Source organism: Battus philenor, unplaced genomic scaffold (assembly GCF_028537555.1).
Source record: "Battus philenor isolate CCGP_79_NKW_IND1 unplaced genomic scaffold, ilBatPhil1.0.hap1 SCAF_4, whole genome shotgun sequence".
Taxonomy (NCBI): Eukaryota; Metazoa; Arthropoda; class Insecta; order Lepidoptera; family Papilionidae; genus Battus; species Battus philenor.
This window is the reverse complement of record NW_027181704.1, coordinates 2,835,007-2,854,138: the sequence shown is the minus strand read 5'-3', so window position 1 is coordinate 2,854,138 and position 19,132 is coordinate 2,835,007. Positions and strand designations below refer to the sequence as shown.

The following is a 19,132-nucleotide window of genomic DNA, read 5'->3' as shown; positions in this document are numbered from 1 at the left end:
GACCGTCAGCGGCCTTATTGAATGATATGACGTAATGAGATAGTAGAACTGTAACCGGGGTTGTAAACATTTCCGTCAAAAACCAATATTGTTTTTCTAAGATATGTACGAATCTTTAGTAGCATAAATTATGTTTATATTCACACACACGTATTTCACTAGAACGAGCTACCTTTAAGTAACGTAATACCATTAATCTTATCACTCAATATCTCGTCTATTGGTCATAAGTATATTTGCCACAGCCCTCATAAACCGAAATTAGGTAACCATACGCCCCTGGTTGACTGAAGGAGGAGGCGTCACATGTAAAAGTTCTTTTGCTTAAGACTACCACCGGGGAGTAGAGTAGCGACTGTAAATTTTGGGAAAAGTCTGACATGTTTGATATTTTACTTAAAATATTTATGGCGAGGATATTATTATATTTAGACACACCTTTTGAATTTTTTAATTTAATTCTAAAAAAGGTTTACAACCTCAGAACTTTTGACGTTTTGTCAAACTACTGTATGCTTGAAAATATGTTTGAGTTTTGGTTAAGAAGCAAATGTATATAAATGTATAACTTTTTATTTTATACTACTATTTTCAATTCTAGGAAAATGGTATGTCTAGTTTTGTAATTAGACAAAATTGGTATGGAATTTATTTAATCGCAAACGCTTGAAAGTTACGATACATTATTAATTGCAATATATTTTTAGCAGGCGCTGGTCAAATCATTCAATTTGGTGTAAATAATGTTTTAAGAAGCCTATTGTTAATATGATAGATATTTATCGTTAAATCAATAAACTTATTAATTTATATCACAAACAAGGAATGTCAGAATTTAAATCAAATAAACACTATGTAAAACTTTTTATTAAGTAATTTAGCTTTGTGGAGCTTAGACTGTTTATTATATCTGTTATTAATCCATAGTAATAAATAAAAAAATTAAAACCTCATTTGTTCATAATATAAATCATAATTTTTTCTTCGATTTTGATTTCGTATTCGTGTTCTGTAAATTAATATTTTTAATATTCCAGATGCTAAATAATGTGAAAACCTAATAAAAATGAATGTGGATTCTATAAATATATGACTATATTTGTTTTTCTAATATTGCAGTGCAGTTCTAGTCATTAATCACGTTCGTGTCACAGAAAATAGATGGCGTTGACCATTGCTTTTTAGTGCAGATAAAAAAAAATCTTATGAATTATTTTATGTACACACGTTTCAATGATACTCTTGGTATTAATGGATTAATTTTCTAAACTTGAAATTTTTTTTATAGCGCAATATCTCAAATTTAAATAAAAATGCTATTATCCACGATCCAACATATGGTAAATTGTTATAACACGGTAATATTGAACTGCAAATTCAAAAAAACGCTTTACTATTATTTCTCATCGGCCTATATTCTCCTTATTTCGCAAAGCCTTGTAGTTTATTAATGTCTGTAATAGTTATATTTAAATAACTAGTTCTTCGTTACTTTGCTGCCGTCTAATTATTTTAATCTTTTACATCCTTGCGGTACGATTTTGAAATGTATTTACAATGTAATTCGGTTGGCTTGTTTTGAATGATTTGTTTTCTGATTTATTTCGGTTCCTTGTTTTACTTGTTACACTGATAGACATTAGGAAATTGAAAAAAATTGCATGATACTGGTTTATAAATCAAGAATTTTCAAATTATTAACTGTAATATTTTGCTCAAGATTCTTTTTTTTTAAATTCATAATTTATAACTAGCTGTGCCCGCTACATTATTTTAAAATTAGGCTATATAATAACAGCGTACTAGGTAAATGTGGATCATATTCGCTGAGGTAATTTGTTTTCAAAAATAAAATTACGAATTATTGAGATGTTAAGGCTTTTAATATTGAAATAAATGTAAGGAATACGGCGCGACGACAATAGTATATTTATATATACCTAGCCTAGCCATAAGTTCTGTTACAAAGAAAATGTCCGATATTTAAAAAAAAAAAACTATTTTATTTTAAAGTTTTGTATGTGATTATGTAGAGTGAAAAAGATATTTTAACGTACTTAACTAGTAAATAAAACTGTCTACCCTTAGTTTTCATGCACGCTTTTAAACGGTCGGGCCATGCGTCGATGGATTTACGAACGGTTTCCATTGGAAACTTGGTCACTGCTGCCTCCAAATATTTCTTGAGCGTCTCAATATTTGGGTGTCGCTTAGAGCTGGCCATGTCCTCTAGTACAGACCACAATTTATAGTTCAAAGGGTTTAAGTCCGGATTAGCCGAAGGCCAATCATCAGCCTCTATGAAGTCTGGAACATTTTACTCTTATATGTTGGATGATAGCTTCGCTGAACTGTGGCCATTACCTCGGAAGCTTGTTTAGAGCTGTGTGCATACACTTGACCGTTTTGTTTGTTGTAGTGGAGCACGTCGATTGTAAAATTTTTTTCATCTGTAAAGAGAATTTTTCTGTGTTTTTCGTCCGCGTATCGAAGTCACAGCTGTTTTGATCTTTCGACTATCTTTTGTTTGAGTGCCTGGTTTAAGGTATGTCCTGTGTATCTCCAGTAAGTCCCTAGATCTAAGAGTTGTTTGATAATGCGAGAAAGTATCCTCGGTCGGATTCTTGTTTCTCGTATATAATATGTATTGTGATTGGTTATAGATGTTTTTACACAATTATATATGTTTAAATATTTGTTATTAAATCTTATCATTATAATAAAGTAATTTTATTTAATATCCATTTTGGGTTAGTTTCATATTTCATTAGGTCCTAAGAGCCCTGTAATTTTAGTAGCTTTAGTGCTATACCATCTGGGACGAACACTTAGCTAGTTAGCTAAGATAGAGGACGCCAAATCTTTTTGGAGTTTTGTTGAAGGATAATCGGAACAGTCATAAAAAGAAGAGGTAACTCAATAGAAGTGAGATAAATTAAACAATAGTACAACCGTAATAAAATTTGTCATATTGAAATGTATAAAATAAAGGATAATAAAAACTTGTATAAATATATATATTGTAAACATAATATTTTTAATATACATTTAACTCTTCATAATTAATACTATGAGATTATATTTTACTTTGAGTTTTGTAATTAATTTTGGAATGTATTGATTTTTTAAAATTAATTTTTAAAATTTATATCTATGTTATTTAATCAAAAAGGTCACGGTACATTAAATCGATCTCCTACAGGATGTTTTGGTATATAAACATACGCTATGGCTAGTAAAGATGTTAGATATAATATAATAATATTATTATACTACCAGTATTCTTAAAATTAATAATAACTTTTTACCCAATAATATGCCACGAAGTTCGCTTTTCAAGTGCTCAAACTTTACGCAGTGTTATTCCATGTATATTCTATATTGTTGTATATTTCTCTTAAAACAATTAAGTTTTTTTTAAATTTATATCTGTGCTGATGATTATTCCTAGTGACACTGATACAAGATTTTTTTTAAATTAAAACATATCTATAAAACAAATGACCAACGCTAATAGTCTTTCCGTAAGTGGCTATGTGAAAATTTATTAAAAACCAAAATTAGTGAAATTTGACACATAGTTGTCATTGTTTGAGTTAAAACGTCTTTTAAAACTAATATGGTCTTTAAATCGAAAAACAAAACTTTCACTTTCATTTTTACTCAACAGATTTTGATTTTTAACAGATTTCTGGACCTCGTATACGTAATCTACCTCTAAGGCTCGTTCAGGACGCTCCGCACGGGCCGTTATATCATGTTACATCGTTATTATCGGATTGTGGATACGTTGAGCTTTTATTACGTTAAGGCGGGCGCTTTATGGAGTTAGACGGCATAAGTGTCCTTGTGATTAACATTCTGAAATATGTTACATTAATTGGCTTGGGTTGACAGTCAATACGCGTTTAGCATCTCGACTCAAGGGCGGCCAGAAGGCCTGTGGTAACAGAAACAAACGGACTGGCAATAACCAAAGATTTATTTTAATTTTTTAAAATAATGTACTTTAAAGATATAATTATGTCATTATTTTTTAAAAACCTGTTGCGTTATTTACTACTTGTATTATATTGACCGCTTGGTTTATGATCTATTAAGTGAAAGGAAGCAAGACCACAAAACATGTATGTGGTTACGGACGTTACAAGTTTATTTATTTTTTTACTACGAAATGTTATCCGTATAAATATCGAAGACACTCTTTAAGATGTATTTGTATGAAAAGGTAGCTAATATTTTGAGTGGTATCTTACCACGTTTTCGAGGAGTAACGATTTACCATATTAGTTTAAGTTAGTATTTTACAGTCGAGTCTCATATTTGAATTCATGTAGGCGAAACAAATCATTTGAAAAACCTATCTTTATTATTTATCTAAGCGAGTCTATTTCGAAACAGTTTGAAAATTTGTAACTGAAACAGTTTATTTTGTATTCAGTGCAAGTAAAGTCAACCGGTTTTGCAGCGAACATATACGAATTGACGGTACCATTTTTAGTTGATCTTATAAGTGATAGTTTTAAAGTTATACAAGAGACCATGAAAGGGTGGTGGTTGAAATAACATCACGGCTGATATGTTCGACACACGCGGGCAGGGTGGATAGAGTGGAGAGTGCCCGAGTGACCGCAGTCGCTCACCGCGCACCGATCGGTTACCGCGTTTCCGAACGCACGTTTGCAACGTACGCACGGTTCCCGCCATTATTTGAAATAACGAAACTGCAATCATAAAAATAGAGAAATAATTTTACTCAATTCGCAATTATTGTTCACTCGCGCGTTAAACGAAAACTCTAGCGACACTCGTCGGCCAGTACACGAATTACTTCGCGTCCGTTGACACTTTGTTCGCGTTCGGTTTTTCAGGAAAATCTTTTTTTAAAAATGTCGCGCGTTGGCGGGAATTGTGCGTATCGTTGTTAATTTTTTTTTAAACAGTGAAGGTGACAAAGGTGTATTTTTCATAGTGCCAGTTAGAACGATGGTGAATCATACATAACAAATTAGTGATTAAATTGTTTGCTTCGTTTGAGTAATATAAAACACTTACTAAGGTAAGGCTGACAGTGGAAACGGGAGTAAATATTTTGCATGTTAGTTTTTATTATAAATAACCTTTAGCTGTGACACAATAAGACTGAAAATTGTATCTTTCGCTTTCTAAATAGTCGACCATGAGTGTGGCCAGAGTCACGATTAAAGTCATTTAATTTTGCCGCAAGATAAAATTATAATGAGATTTTTACTCTCAGTTTATTTTAAGTTTAATTTAACTGACGTTAAACCTTGTTGGAAATTTCTTTCCTACGTTAAGTTTCTCTGAAATCAAGCCTTCATACATTCTACAAGAAACGTGTACAAACAGTTACTTTATCTTTTTTTTAAAATTTTAGTGTTTTTATTTTATTTAACCGATATTGTTTTACGAAATCGATAGGTAACAGTGCAATAACTGCAGACCGTAATAATTAATGCGGCGAACATTTAACTGAGAAGTGGACGGCCCCGCGTTGCAGGCGTAGAAAGTCTACCGGTTTTGCACACAGTTCCCGGATTTAACGATAAAGTGAAACAGCCTGAAAATTACAAATTATTTTTAAAATATCCAAAATGAACATTAAGGGATCTAAAATTAATTTAAATTAAAAAAATGTATAATATTATTCGTAATATGGAAGCTTAAGAACAAAACAAATCTACATAACTGACTTATGTTAGATTCAAATTTTTCGCGGATCGTTTTTAAGGAACAACCCATATTATGTATTGCCATAAATAAAATGTATATAGGACTATCGGTTATAGATATCAATTATTGTATGTCAATTATTAGAAGGTATGTCTTATGCAAAAATCAATTGTTTCAGAAAATGAAATAATGTCATGATAAAATATTAAAAAAATTGATTCCGAAATTCGGATTTCGATATATGAAAATATAATAATAATAAGTAATTTGCCAGTTGTATTCCCCTTAGAGATAAATTTACACAGGATGATAAAAAATACGTGTAAATGCTTTAAAGCTTTTTCCGATAAATAACACACATTTTAAAAGCTTTCACATCTATTCCCAATCGTTGTGGATCATTGAAATGTTAGAGATGAAAGCTTTTTTAACATAAATACAAAATAGTAATTTTTATTACACTTGGAATCAATAATCTTCATTGGTCAAACGAACTATGCTACTGTTCATCATTCTTCTTTCAAAATAAAACCTAGGATGATATTTTGACAGTATGAAAGAAGAACACGTATAGAATTACTTTAAAAATTAAAAGTTTAATTTACCAAAAAATCTAAATATATACAGAGCGTATGTTCAGTTGGACTGGCGTTTTTACGCTAAAATTAGTTTTTACCAGCAGCTCAACGACAACATTTGGCTGTTTTTCGAAATTTACAAATGAATTAATCAACACAAATAATGAAAAAAATGTAAGAAAGGATTTTAAATCCGGAGAAATGTATTATGCAGCGACCCGAGCTCTGCCGAAAACTCACGCTTGGCTACCTCAGAAGAGGTTTTAGACTAGAGTCCCTCTGCGCCCTACTTCCTCAAGCCCGTGGAATCTGTAAATTCCATTTGGGTCGCAGTATATATAACATTCCAGATTTTTTTATTTGTGTTTTTATATCAAAATCCGCGGACATTGTTTACGTACAAAATGTCTTATAAAATTTCCATGAGACGTTGGGTACAACTATCATAAAGGCAGAAATTTTTCTTCAGTTAATTGCGTTTTTCTTAACACCTTTGACTAAATATAACAAGGAGCACAATTTAGTTTAATTCACTTTCAATAAGTAGATTTTTAAAACTTTTTAAAAAGTTTAAATTTTTAAAAACTCGAAAATTTATCGATCTTGCCTATTTTTTAGTGATTTCGTTCAGGCAGAGAAATAAAAAATGTATAAATAGTAAAGAAAATGCATTTATTTTTCCACAGAGTACATTTGAACAACTGACCATATCTGTTAAATATATGACGCTGATTAAGATTGAAAAGTTATAACTAATTATTAAACATCGTGTATCATCAATAAAAATATTATAGAAGAATTTGTTATTCTTTAAAAAAACACTAACTCTCCCCCGCACGCTTTGTGTGGCTTGCACTGCTTTTTGTAAGTGCATTTCCATAAAATCCGTTCTTGTTAATTTTTACTGTTAAAAAATGTTCTGTCATATTTTTATATCTATAATAACTATTTTTTATAAATATGATTTTTAGTGAACGCCTTCTTAACCTCAAATGTATAGAAATTAATAAAATTCCTTCTTAGCTGACTTTCACTTTGCTTAAAAAATATTTCTATAAAATTTCAATTGTCTAAGCCTTCTAGTTCCAGAAATATCGTGATGAGTTGGTGCTGAGGTGGAAATCTCCTATATATAGTAAATCGATAAAGAGGCCACTAGAATTTTTTTCCTTTTGGAGTACAATAGGCGTTTTTTCGTACAAAGTCTGTAGTGGCAATTAATCAGAAACATAATCGATGAACATACAATATTATAATCGATATCGTGATAGCGAATTAGCTCACTTTAATGTATACGAATATAACGACCATAGCAATTTAATTCGATGATTCAGAAAACCATGTTTTCAGTAGCTTATTATTCCGTTACGTTCTCGAAGTGAATGTTTTTCGTAATTTACGAATGTGTCACAGAAATGTTATCGATGAAAGTGAAACTTGACGGCCGGGTAAACGTGCTGGCTGCATTTCTTTGCGTCCGCACCGGACAAGTGGACAGATGTACTAACCCAAGGTTCATACACCTTTTACTTAAAGTTGATAACCTATAAACGTTTTAATTTTTTCTATTCAGTTGTAGAGTCAGTTGTAGAGTATGAATTTATGCAGAGGTAGTTTAGGAGTTAGAAGAGTCCTAAGCAGTTTGAAAGTTCGATTCCCACGCGGCGGCACTACGAGTTAATTATGTACCTAAGCTAAAAGCTCTCAAAATATGATGAATTTGAAATGTGAAATGAAACATCACGAAGAAATCGACTTATAAGATCAACTACTCACAAGATTTAATATTTTAATTATTAATGAATGTGTACCGGATATTTTATTTTAAAAGTATTTTTTTTATATGGCCCGCCTTTTTGGGACCTCTTGTATTTCTCCTGTCTTGGGTACACAGGGATTACAATATATGTTTTTTTATTTAAATGATTTGCACTGTAATCTTTTTTCCTCTTCAAAGACATTTATTGATTAATATTTTATTCTTCGCAAATTATTCCTACCAGAATTCTGCAGGTTTACATTATGTTCTGCATTGCTTAATTTTTATTTACCCATTTGCATTTTTCTTAAATTTCCATTTCTATCAAAAGTTATTAAAAACATTACAGAATTAAAATCGAACAATTTAAAATAAGATAACACTGTGAGTGAAATATTTAAATCGACCTTAATCGCATGACATCAAACTCTTTCATAATCACTCATTATTTCATCCGTCTAATTTCTTATTTTGTTCCCAAATGACAAAGATCGTATAAGATCGCCTGTCCAGCTCGTGGATGTCCACCCACGAGGTAGTCTTACGCTGTGCTTGCCGTTTCATGACCTCCACTCCAGAACTGTTAGGCCTTAATGGCCATGAGTTCTGTACGTTCTACGGTCTGCCGACTGTTACTTCAACCTGCCGATTCCCTGAGCTATGTCAGTAAGATTGTTCCACTACGAATTTCATTAATCCACATAGAACAAAGATAGAAGCAAAATCCCGAGTATAGTTCTATTCATGGCTCGTTAAATGATAGTGAGCTTGCCAATGAGGATCGACATTGATGGTGATGTTTCAAGATGTTTCGTATTTTATAGAACGTTGCCTAGCCTTGGATTATAAAATTCACCTCTTAAGACTTAATTTATTTTAAATACAACATCTATCTATTTTATTATGATTTACATTATTTTATTATTTTGACTGATAACTGCTGTCGAAATTTCGGGAAATATGTTTTTTTTTAAACTCGTGTTTACTTACTACTTACAAATTTTATTAGCGCGATCAACGCGAGCTAGTAAAATTTATTCTTGCTTAATGTTTTTCTAAATTGCTTATTATTAATCACTATTTACGTTATTTACTTTTTACTTTAGATATTTTCTTTGCTATTCTTTACATCTAATCTTATTTACTAATTTTATATATTATTTAAATAGATGGCATTGAGGTACGTTGTCCTCTATAGTTCTTAATGTCTATTTTGTCTTTAAAATCTTTGCTTATTCTATGTCTACACTCTAGTACTATTATCTTAATCTACGTGCTTGTCTATTATACAAATATATTGAATTTTGCAATTTATGAAATCCTAACAAATACTTTATTTACATCTACTATTTATAATTTGTACTAAGCTAATCTTTTTATTTACTTTAAACTTAACAATCATTATGTTAATTGTGTAAACCAATACCTTTTGAACACGCCCGTGAATTGATTTAAGTTTTTGCTAGTAATATATAAGACTATTGTACTAATATATTACTCTTGTGAAAGCTTGTAAACATCTTCTTACTCCAGTTTTGTATGAACTATCTGTAATTTTCAGAATTGATGAAAATAAATATATGCTTACAGGAAAAATGTACGTGAAATGTTTAGTTGTAATTAATTGCAGTCGCATGAAGAAATCTAAAAATACCAGCTTTGAGTAATGGCCTTACGGAAGTCGAGTCAAGTTAACCGGTGCAACTAAGACAGTTCGAGCGCGCAAACACAAAAAACGTAACACGTAAAAACGTAACGAGTCTTTTGCGCGGTAAAGTTTCGATCCGGCGAGATAGAAAGTGAATTTACTGGTGGCTGCCGGTGGACACGGCCGGCGAGCGGTCTATTTAATGTCTCAGTTATTACGTTTATGATATTTGTTCAGAAATGTAACGGTTTGTGTTTTAATTTTTACAAAATATTTTTTGACTAGATATTTTTACGATGTCTTTGTAATATTATTTTAACGTAAATACTATTCAATTTATTATTTTAATATTATAAAAATGTTACTAGACGTTAAAAAATATACGAGAAAGTAATTAAATAGCTTTGAGAATCATGAAAAAATTATTCTGAACGATAGCTGAAAAAATTAGTACAAGTGGCCTCGTTCTGGTTACATATGTAATGTAATGTTACCATTAGTAAACACTAGGCAAATAAAATGATTAGTTATAATTACAGTTCTTAAGACGCAGATTACAACTAGTCGAAGTGAATGTTAGAATGTAATCAAAATATCTTTTAAATTTAAAGATAAAAAAGATTTTAAGTTTTGCGATACTATTCATAAATAAAACAAATTCAGCGAAATTTAATTACGGCATAAGTTGATTTGAAATTGATAAAAATTTGACTACGTCCGCCTTTACGGCTAATGCCCCGGACTGAATTTACATAACCAAAAATACAATGAAACATTACTTTCTTAAAGTCGAAAAGCGAAACATAAACCTAGCAGCATTGTTTTAGTCAAAAACAAAGCGTTCACATAGTTTTGAAAGAAAGCCTTGAGTGGTGCGAAAAAGTACTAAATAAAATTCAGCTTAGTTGCTGGTGAAAGTATATAGACTAGTCCTTTAAAGTCAAACGATCTTAAACGAAGCTTTTGTTTGTTTGCAATTTATTCAAATTAACATGTAATTGACATATAATATATAGTATATAAAATAAATTTATTACAAAGTATTTATTTAATTTTCATTAAGTTTATCGTATTATGTGAAATAAAATGTAAATGTAAATAGTTAGGTCAAGGACGAATTTAATAGTGTTACTAACAAAGTGTAAATGCTAAGACGTGCGTTGATGTCTTTTGTATGAGTCTTGTTTTGTATGTGATTATATACGTATGTAATTATTAAATAAATGTATTAAATTAAAATCACTTAAAATCTCTTTTTAAGTTTTTATTAAAAATTTATTTAAAGGTTATTGAGGTCTTTTTAAAATATTTCTCATTAACCTTGTAAAAAGGTCGAGTTTGTACTTAAGTGTCTTACAACATTTAAGGTTTACACTGACTTATTATATTTTTTAACTTAAGGTTTTTAAAGTAGTTAAACTCTAACAATTAAGTTATAAATTACGTTAATAAATGACGATGCTCTTGGTTTTTTATAGTTGATTCAACGCTCGTAAAGACCAAAACACTTTCTCCGGGCAACCGTATATTTAATGCGTTTATTAACCTAACTTATTTAAATAAAACCTTGAATCAAGAAACAGGATTTAAATAATAGTAGATCAATAGATAGTGTCATAGGTGTTTAAGCCACTGTCTAGATTAAGTATTTGGACCTCAATGTGGGTCAAGTTACAATACTTTTGCAATATCGTTTAGAAAGTGGACCGAGAAACCTGTTTCAATCTGGATACGAGTCATTTCGCTTACCGCGACTGAAGTGGCGGTCAAAGGACCGCATAACGCTCACTGAAGTATGAAACAAATATGTAATGGCACTATATTTAATTTTAAATACAAAACTTTTTACGTAACCTGTATTATAGTAACTATATTTAAATAAAATACGACAGTACATTTGACTTTAATTAAATGAACAATTCTTCAAGATGAGATATTGTGGTTTCGGTTTCAGGGTTAGGCTGTGTTTCGACATGTGACCTGTACTTGTATAATTCGTAGTACAAATTCTAAAAATGATAAAGTTATGGAGCATACTTAATTCTGAACTTCGGAAGACGCTGGATGCATGCTGCTTCAACCAGACCTATTGAAATTTTGAATATTGGAGGGAGGGGGACTTTGCCCATTCGTGGGTTTGAGATTAATTTAGATCATCCAGAACATATCATTTGACTTAGCACTTATAAATAATGAAAAGAAAAGAATATTTAACGTAAATATGATAAAAAATTGCAAGAAAGTTTGTGTATCAATAGCTTTTACTAGCACGTTATAAATGCCTATATAAACGAGATAGGAATGAACCAATTCATCACTGCCTGTCTGCGCATCACGATCTTATGCTATTACGTTACGATTACAGAGAAAGTGTCATTGATATGTTAAAACGGTGAAATAAAGTAGAGTGCAAGTAGTTTAGAAAGTGTTCGTAAGCAAAGGTACCGCAGGCTAACGTATTATTAGATTATTTCCTATCTATAATAAACGTGATGCCGGATATCCATCCGTCGCGACGTCCTTGATTATTTTGATTATAACCTTGACATTAAATTAGATTTTATTTTAAACGTTGAATTCATAGTGACGTTTTTCTTAGATGATTATTCACCTAGAGTTCTACTTTTTTTAAAGTTGTACAATTTATAATTAACATCAAAAATATCGTACATGATTTCAGTAAACTCATTTATGTGTCTTTACTCTATGAATATATTCTTCCCTTATGTGTTTTTTTTTAAATTCTGTAACATAATTTGTTACCAAAATGTAGTTAAAACTTAAAGTGAACATTTTGGCTATCAGTAATTTAAACCAAAATAAATCTATATTTATTTTAATAAACAGCGTTGAATTAGAAAGTCTCTGTTTCAGTCCATAGATGCCCATTGCAAACATAAACTACCTCCAAAGATATCTCTGGAGGTATAAACTAAAATCACCAGACTTGACAGGTTCCTCTGGTGAATTGTTTGTGAATTATTTAATATTGTTACTCGGTAATCGAATCCGTAGACTAAGATGCCAAGTCTTAATCCTCTACCGCTGAGCTATCAATGTTTGATTTAGACATTACGAATATGACTGATAAAACACAATGATAGTTGAAAAAAGTTAATTTAATGTGCATAAAGATAATGAGTTTCCTTTGTTGTTTGCTAAACGACCTCTACATTGTATTATTTAAATTAGCTTGTAATTTTCTTAACGAATTACGTTACGTAAGTAATTTTTATAAAAGAATTTATAACATACTTCGTATAGTTCATTCATTAAAATGGTTTATAAATAGAATTACAACTTTAGTCACCAATGATTATAATATTGATCGTACATTTTGGAAAATTTTCTTAAAAATTCGGTGAAAAGGCGATAATTTTTAATGAGATGTAATCGGTTCATGTTTACGGTTACACTCGAAAAATCAATGGCAACTGCTTATTATTTCCTTGCCCAGAGATACAGAGAGATGTTATTGACGCAAAATGAATGTGAAAGTTGCATTTTTAGAAAGTGACAATTGAATTGCGGTATGTTTGCCTAAATGTTTACCACAATATAAAATATCCTTCGTAATCATTTTTATAGGTAAAAATCATTTTAAATTTCATCTTTACATAAAAAGAGATAGCTAGACCCGCCACTGGGTGACACCGACGACATTGTTAAAGTTGTGGGAAGTCGAATGATGCGGGCGGTGTAAGGCCGGTCATCGTGGCGATTTTGGGCAAGGCCTGTGCCTTACAGTGGCGTCCATTGGCTAAAAAGAAGATGAGAAAGTAACAAGAGATGAGATAGAAAGATTATTCTTGTCTTTTAACTTAATGCTTTATAATATTGATTATTTCCCAGACTTTCTTTGCGTAAGCAAATTCTGATAAATAATTAAAAAGCCTGTTCACCAGCCTTAACAAGTAGTGCGTTGGACAGTTTACTTTCGTCAATTAGTTGTGTGTACTTTATAGCTAAAAACCAATTTGTACTATACATAGACTTTAGTTTGACAGTTTTACCATCACAGAATAATCACACCTAAAAGTACCACAACCAAAATTGATTTTTCCGGCGTGGTGACTTATTGTTTTATATTTGTTTTTTTTTATTTATTATTACTGAGTGAGTTTTTTGTTTGTTAAAGTAACTTGAATGAAACTCAAATACATGTAGTTATTTTAAAATATATTTATTGTATGTACCCAGTGCATTATAATAATTTATTTTAATGTAGAAATTCTTTTTTATTTGGTGCAAATTTAAGTTAAAGTAGTCAAGAAGACTATTTCATTATTCAAGCAAAACATGGCAAGGGTTACCTTAACTTTGTCCTCTAAGTAGCGAATGTCGTAATGCACTACAATCGCAGGTGCGTTTGGTACTAATACTCGTACATAATAACTTCTAGTACAGTTCGCAAAAACATTGCAATAGTATTTAAAAAAAAAAAAAACTTGTGTGATTTTAATACAGGATTAATAACACAAATATTTTATTTACGGATCAAAAAGTTTTCCGTTAACTATTGAAACTTGCCAAAAATCTGTGTTAGTGTAATTAATCAAATAAAAAGAATGATTATCGAATAAAACTTAAAAATACAATGACAATTTTTATAAAACAGATTATTGTTTTATTATTAAGTAGAATGAAAGATTACTTTCATGTTATAATATATTAATTACGAATTATAGAAAAGACGAAGTGATTGAATTGATACCTAAGCTGCTTTTAAGCAACGTTTAAATATTAATTTTTTTTTTCATTTGACAATAATTTACATTGAGTTTTCTCTATTGAGATAGTAAGTCTTCTATAGAACCGAAGTAAAAACGAGTAAATCTGAATTTGATCAGTGTATTTCCGTCAAAAAAAAAGAATGTTCCCTATACATTATTTTTGACTTAAAATTGGACTAAGAACTTTAAATGAATTCTTAAAAGTTTGTTCTTTTTTCTTTAAGTGTTTTCACTGCTCACAAGACAAAGAAAAGAGATAGTGCATCTAAAGATTTGTACTCACACAATCGTGTACATAGCTCCTGTCAACTTCACACATAAATATATATTATTTAATAAATTAAAAAAATATCACTATTATAGCATTACTATATATAGCACCCATCATAGCATTTTTTTATAATCAATTGTTTTGGGAGGCTGTTATGTATTTGTAGCTGACTGTACCTGTAGATTAATATAGCAGAGTAAGATGCTATCCAACCATTGACGGACAGATCAAAGGTCGGGCGCTGAGCTTATTTGTTCAGTTATCTAAGGTTAGGATCTGCGACGCGAAACAAAAACAATGATGGCTTCCGTTATTAGTTTTTTTATGTATCGTCTGGGGTATATTTCTGATGGTAGATTTAGGTCAAGGCAAGCCACGGTGTTGTAAAGTTTTCAATTGTTAAGTTATAATCGATTATTACATTAAGTATTAATGACCATGATTTCATTTTTCGCATTCGGTTCTGAATAATATATTTGTACAGTCGAAGAGAAATTCGAAATTCTTGACACAATCGAATTATACTATAAAGTATTTAACTTTTCACGCATTAGTACCGTTTTATTGTTAATTAAATTAAGATAAAAAAGGGATCAAAAATAAATAACAATTGAAAGACTCTCGACGAGAGAAGTTACTTGATTGTAAAAAAATTAAATTTTGAAATTCTCCAGGTTATTAACTGCAATAGTGGTATCATCGGTTATTCAGACAATTATCCCAAAATAGGTAATTACTAAATTAGAAGTGATTATCATACATTCTAGTGACTCTGCTCGTGCAATACCTTGCGTGTTGCGTTCCAGACAGTGACAATGATTTCCTATAATTGTACGCACGATAACGCGGCGATTGACTACCATTGTAGAGATGCTGAGAACCGAACAAAATGTTTATTCTAATCGAAGACATTTATACTTGTTTTATTGAGTAAATAGTTTTTTTTTTGGTTCTAATACTAAAATAAATAAATAGATTAGCGAAACTCAAAACGGAACCTAATTATTTACTATATATCAACGAGAATGTCCCCAGCCCGCTTTGCAAAATTTATCACTCTTAACTTTCCTTGCGGGTACAAATTGGAAAAATCTCAGCAAAAGGAATATTCCTGATAAATTTAGTTTCTGCGCTTTAAGTCGATACATTGGTGGATATATATGAGAGACACGTTTATATATACGTTTAAAGAAAATAACTGTAGATATTGTCGCTTCTTTTAAATATAAATTGTCGCGGTATTATCGGATATTATCTTCATCACAGCTGACAGTTGTGATTCTTACAAAAATTGTATAATGAAGGTTAAACTCTGAAGATTTGACTGTTTGAAATCTGAATGTTTCTGAAATATGGGCTTTAAACGTTGTTTAATTTGTTTTGGAGGTAAGTAACCATCTTGCCTTACAAGATAATATTAGAGATTAAATGTAGGATCTGAGATGTGGTCACTTACGTCGGGCCTCATAAGAAAGCTCTTGGACACCCAGTGAGCAAAAAAGAGAACGATACTCGAAGTTTTGCTACAAGATCAAATAAATAATGAGAAAATTAAGAGAAGAACCAAGAACATCGATGTGGATGAAGTGGCAGTGGGTGAGGCAGATTGCTCGGGCGTTACCGATGGCCGTTAGGGCCGAAAAGTTTGCAGTGGCGACCAGGAAACAGTAGATGCTGCATGGGTAGGTGGAGTAGGTGGAGTTAAGGGCGCGAGAAGTCGTTGGATGCGGGCAGCACAGGATCAGTCATCGTAGCGATTTATGAATGAGGTTCATACCTTGCGGTGGGCGTCCACCGGCTTAAAAGAAGAAGTGTTGTAGCACGTCATAACATTGTAAATAAACTTACGTTTTCCAGACACATAATTGCGTCTTTATTTATATATTTCTATCAAGCAAAGAAGTATTGTAATGTTATATGTATTTGTTTTTTTCGACTCTTTGTAAGTAAAAACGTTTGTAAGTGTTGGCTACTTATATTTTTTCAAACCTGTACAAGTTGACTTTAATATACAATAATGATGAAGCCTTCCTTGGGAAAGCATACTATCTATCTTGTAACATTATATTGATTTATGTAAGACAATGAAGTTCAAGTTAACAAAAGTTAGAAGTCTTTTTTTATTAAAACTTCCGATTCTCTTTTTAAAATCCGGTTTCGCCAAGTGCGTAAATTAATTATAATATGTTAATTACTTAACCAAAGTTAATGCTGTTATAAACTTTCTTTAAACACAAACTTTGACGCTTTTATCGTTAATGACGTAACGCTTACCGCATCTCATAACTTTTTACATAGCTTATATCAAGATTGAGAGGAAGCGTTTATAAGGGACGGCTTGTCAGTTCGTTAACCTTTTAGAGAAATGATATTCAACATTTTTATCTTTCTTAATAATATTTTTTTTTGAAAAGTCGTCTTCATGGACGCCCACTGCAACCTATGGGGGATTTACCACAATCACCACACTTGGCAGTCGGGTTGGCGATCGCAGAGAGAGGTTATTGTGCGCAGAACACGCTATTGTGTATTTTCTGGAAACTTGTTTGTGAGCAATGGCAATCTTGTACAATTAATACTCAAAATGTGGACTAAAAGGATCGCCAACCGCATATATTTATATATATATATATATATAAGTTATTATGCACATTTTTTTCTATTAAAGTTCATTTATTGATCTGTGTGATCGACATTTAGTATTAACATGCAATAAAGTATACCTATATATCTACATCCTAAATGTCAAAACATAGCGACATTTGGCACTATTTATAAAAATTAAGACACGTTCACATTATGACATTAATTTTGCGCCACCTTATTTATTTTTCACACACGTGACGTTGAATGATATCTGATGCTCTTTGTGGTATTTACATCACCATACAAAAATCTCTTACCTATAACTTATGACTGTGCGTCTCTTGATATTTGAAGTTTTAAAAAAGCGCAGTCATTGGAATAAATAAAATTTTATACGACTTAAACATGAGTGTTAAAATTACATTTGTGTTTTTTTTCTGAATTAAAAGCCTACTACATAGATTTATTATCTAATATGACCACTGGGCAGCGGTAAACTCGTTAAAGTCATTGTTTTAAGAAAATTTAGTGTTGATTTAATCGTGTTTTAACATTGAAAAAGATCCGTCCGAAATATTACACAACATAGGTACGTCTGTGTTTATAATGGCACATCCTTTTGTTCGGTTTGTCTGCAACTGGCTCCTTGCGAAGTGGTACATCGAAAAACAATTAGAACGTTGCGTCACACATAACCGCTCTAGATAGCATGTGGGCTTGTCGGTGGTCAGCCGGCGAAAGTCTGTTGCAATATATTGCACTCGCACATTCCTCCGCCTGCACCGCACCGTGTTGTTCGACCATGCGATTATTTACGAAAATCAAATCGATAATTGCGCAATAGAATGGTTGTGTCACGTGATTGATACAAAACATCTTAAGGTTTTACATAGGATGCTTTAACTATTATCTATTTCTTCCCTTCGTCTACCTAATTAATCTACGATCATCAAATAATCTTCTACTATTTACAACTTTTTGCTTCTTTTTACACAACTTCATTTATTCTTCTTTTTCTTTAAGTTCATGGACTCTTCCGCTTCGTGAACTAGGTTCCGATGAAGCTGTAAAAGCTCCCGGGCTAACAGCATCAACTTCAATCGAAACTAAGCAGCCTTTTTTGTCCAAAGAGCTATACTTTATAAAAAGAGAATAAGAGATTCAATAAGCCATTACGTGTTCATAAAGAAGATTCTAGACCTTTTTAGTTTAATTTATCAGCATGCCTTTATTTGTACATAATTTATTATATTTATGTATGTCTTTATAAGTAATAGGTACCTACATATAGAAGAGAATTTCACGTGTGTATTGATTCATTACATTATCTCTGGAACGTTATAGTATAAAGAATGGAAGGAATTTTCTTTTCACCGAATACAGGTGAGTTAAAAATGAATTATACGAAATTCTACGCGTAAGAGGGTGGATGTATTCAGACATGAATACAAGAGAATTTTTTTGACATGTTAAGAATTACCATGAACAGTGGGGCCACGCCTAAGGCGGGCAGCTAGTTTGATATAACTATGTTATTACTAATAAATAATAATATCATAATAGATATAGCATATATAATGAAAATAGCAATAGTTTTTATTCCAAATCAATCGTTGTCTTAGGCCTATAGACGTCTACTGCACGGCATAGGCCTCCACCAAAGGTATCTATGGGTGGAAATACCGTAATCGTTACGCTTGGCAGGCGGGTTGGCGATCGAAGTATGATATTATGGTACGCAAAGAAAGCTGATGCCCATCCACTGGAAATTTGTGGACAGTGACAATCCTATATAATTAATGCACAGAGTATGAATTATAAAATATTGCAGATGGAATCTCTACTGCAGGGCTACCATTGCTC

The 19,132-nt window shown here is 31.4% G+C and overlaps 1 protein-coding gene across 1 annotated transcript in view; it reads left to right on the top strand.

The window, feature by feature from the left end:
- Positions 1-4,650: 4,650 nt before the first annotated feature.
- The window catches only part of LOC137928813 (serine-rich adhesin for platelets-like), a 106,393-nt gene continuing 91,911 nt past the window's right edge, over positions 4,651-19,132 (top strand). The window contains exons 1-2 of the mRNA XM_068771796.1: positions 4,651-4,687; positions 4,944-5,059. The gene's annotated coding sequence lies outside the window, so the exon portion shown is untranslated. The remainder of the gene's footprint in view (positions 4,688-4,943; positions 5,060-19,132) is intronic.